Genomic DNA, 3,421 nt, shown 5'->3' with positions numbered 1-3,421 from the left:
ATATTCACAACTTTCCCTAACCTACAACCTTAATGCTCGACCTCCATAATTCCCTGTCAAGGGCCATGTCCTCAGTAATCCTAAGTCGCGTCATGTCCTGTCTGATCACCTCTCCCCAATACTTCTTAGGTCGCCCTCTACCTCTCCGCGTGCCCACTACAGCCAGTCGCTCACACCTCCTCACCGGTGCATCAGTGCTCCTCCTCTGAATGTGCCCGAACCATCTGAGTCTTACTTCCCGCATCTTGTCCTCCATGGGGGCCACACCCACCTTCTCTCGAATATCTTCATTCCTAATCTTATCCATCCTTGTATGCCCGCACATCCACCTCAACATCCTCATCTCTGCTACTTTCATCTTCTGGATGTGTGAGTTCTTTACCGGCCAACATTCAGTTCCATATAACATGGCAGGCCTAACCACTGCTCTATAAAACTTACCTTTTAGTAACGGTGACACTTTCTTGTACCTTCAAGATAATGAAGATAAACAAGGAGCTTGTGAAACATTACCCAACGACCAAAACCTCAATAGCTTATCCAGTTCAATAAAGGCTATACAATTATCTATCTCGGAAAAAGAAAGACTATACTCCACATGGAAATATTCACTAATCATAAAGCTCTTTGGAAAAAGAATTATGCATCACTATCTAAAATCAAAGATACAACATTTATGGAACCCAACAGAGCAATTCCCACTAATTGATCTGGGCTCTGACTATTACATAGTGAAATTTACAAAGGAGGAAAACATGAATAATGTCCTTAACAACGGGCCTTGGTTTGTTAACGGACACTTCCTCTCTGTGAAGAAATGGGAACCCAACTTTGTGGCTGCGAAAGCAAAACAAACGTATGCAGCTGTCTGGGTTCAATTGCCACAACTACCAACAGAATACTATGATGGAAATCTACTCAAACGTATAGGAAACTCATTGGGCACACTACTGAAGATCGATGCATGCACCAGCTCCACACTGAGGGGAAGATACGCTCGTCTATGTATCCAAGTTTCACTATAAGAACCAGTAACCACGTGCATTCAAATAAACTCTCACCTTCAACAAATTATCTATGAAGGGGAAGGTTTTCTTTGTAAGCTATGCGACAGATTAGGCCATACAAACATCCACTGCCCTCACCATCAACGAAGCACTCAACCAACGCTAGAATCACCACAGGACAAGGAGGCAGCAGGTCAAGCGACAAACGAAGGCATGGACAATCCACACCAAAGCCACCAAACCCTAAACAACAACATCTATGAATGGCACACAGTCTCATTCGCCAGGAGAAGGAATAAAAAGAGTCCAACACAGGAGGTAAGAAAAAACAACAAAGACAAATAATCTCCAAACTCTCCAGGTATGGCTGTTAACTTTTACCCAAGAGAACAAGGTACGTCTCCTAATCCTCTGGCTATGGCCTATAAACCTAAACCTAATAGGACTCGATTCAATTACCAGTATCTAAATTCTTATGATGTAAAACCCCACACGCCTCTATCATTAATTACAAATACAATCATGGAACCTCCCCCCAATACTGCTCCTACTAATTATCAAAAAATGAAATTACCCAATGAGCAATGTTTAACCAAATCCAATCAAATTGCAACCCTTTCTCTACCCAATATGGATTCTGAGAGTTTTGAGAAAACCATCACTTCTCACGCAGTCTCTAACCCTGTCACGCACCCTCCACCCCTTTCGATACAAATAAGAGAAAATAGTTCCAGCACTCAGCCACGTGGGACAAACGTGTCCCAGTCCAAAAATAAGACTGCCACTACTCAATTGTATAAAAATACATTGCCAAGTAAGCATCAACGTGTATCCTCAGGAAAAGTTGAACACTACCCCTCCAATATCTCCACCCCTCCTTGCCCATCACACTTGGCAAATTCCTTTGGCCAAGTAGACATGCAACTGGATTTCCCTTACCTGGACACCACCTCCAACATGCCAAGCTCCCCCAATACCAGCCCTAATATATTTTTAAACAAAGATTTGCAATCATTGTCTCCCCTAAATCCCTTCACATATCTTCTGATATTAACCAGCCCTCTCTCCCCCAAAATGCAATGCCAAAGCCAACTCATGCACACAACAACTCCTCATCTCCCTCACTCACGCTTTCATAGACTCACAACCATCACAATGAACAACCTCCCACCCCAACTAGCACACCACCAGTTGGTGTATGCAATACAAGCACTTCCTCCACTTCACCAACTTCAATCTTGGATCGAACAAGGAATCCAAGGTCAAGCTGTCTTCTTCACAATGGTGATAAATGGAGTGGAAGTTCTAATAATCATCCAAAATCCCAACTTCTTAGCACAATTGATAATAGAGGGAATGAGGCTCGCCATGGACAACTACATGAATCACATATGGTTGGCAAATATATTGGACCCACTAGCCCCAACGATTGCCACAGCACTATACCTCAACATGCAACATCAATGGAACTTGCCCCCACACTTCAACCCCTACTCAGTATGAACCAAATTTATGATCTCCCCTTCTTCCCTCCTCAGGAACTGCTGAATATCAACCCTTTGTTCTTCCCTTGGCAGCCCCAGCAGTTTCAATACCATGTCCAACCACAACAGGCTCCCATACAAATGAACCAACAACCTCCTCCTTCATCACAGGAACCAGAAGAGATCGATATAGTAGAAGAGATGCCACCCCCCGCGGGCTCGTTCACATAAATCTCAAGACTCAGAGACGCAAGCCTTATGATATTCCCGGAGAGAGGACAAAAAATACATCCTCAACTGTCCAGTTGCACTGACAAAGTGCTCATTCGATCTGCGTCCAGAGATGAACAGAGCTTTGGCCAAGTATGTAGTGGTAATGAGCCCAACCCTAAGGGGGAGCCAATTTCCTGTGAAGAAGAGTCGGAAAACTCTACACCCCCCTCCCCACCTTCCCCTCATGAATCGACCAACTAGTTTTATAGTTTGGAATACCAGGGGGGCCATAATGATGCCTTCAAACGAAACTTCAGAGAGCTTCTTACTACACACAAGCCATGCATGGTGGTTTTGCTTGAAACTAGGATGGAAAGCCATGTGGAACTCAAAGATGAATTCCACTTTGATGATTTCCTTGAAGTCCCTGCCCAAGGTAGGGCAGGTGAGATCTTGCTCATGTGGCTCACAAATATGGTCACTGTCACACACGTTAGGCAAACAGACCAAGAACTGCATGCTATGATCCAGGTATGGCCCAAACCCCTTTACATGGCTATTTAGTATTATCTACGCAAGTACCAACCTTAGCAAACGTAGACTCCTATGGGACTGTTTAGAAAATGTTGCTGACACTAATAGGGGTCCTTGGTTATTAGCAGGAGACTTTAATGAAGTTATTAATCAAGACGAAAAATGGGGGGGTCGGCTTATTAG

The sequence above is a fragment of the Nicotiana sylvestris genome, chromosome 6 (genome assembly GCF_000393655.2).
Source record: "Nicotiana sylvestris chromosome 6, ASM39365v2, whole genome shotgun sequence".
Classification (NCBI taxonomy): domain Eukaryota; kingdom Viridiplantae; phylum Streptophyta; class Magnoliopsida; order Solanales; family Solanaceae; genus Nicotiana; species Nicotiana sylvestris.
Note: the sequence above shows the minus strand (reverse complement) of the source record.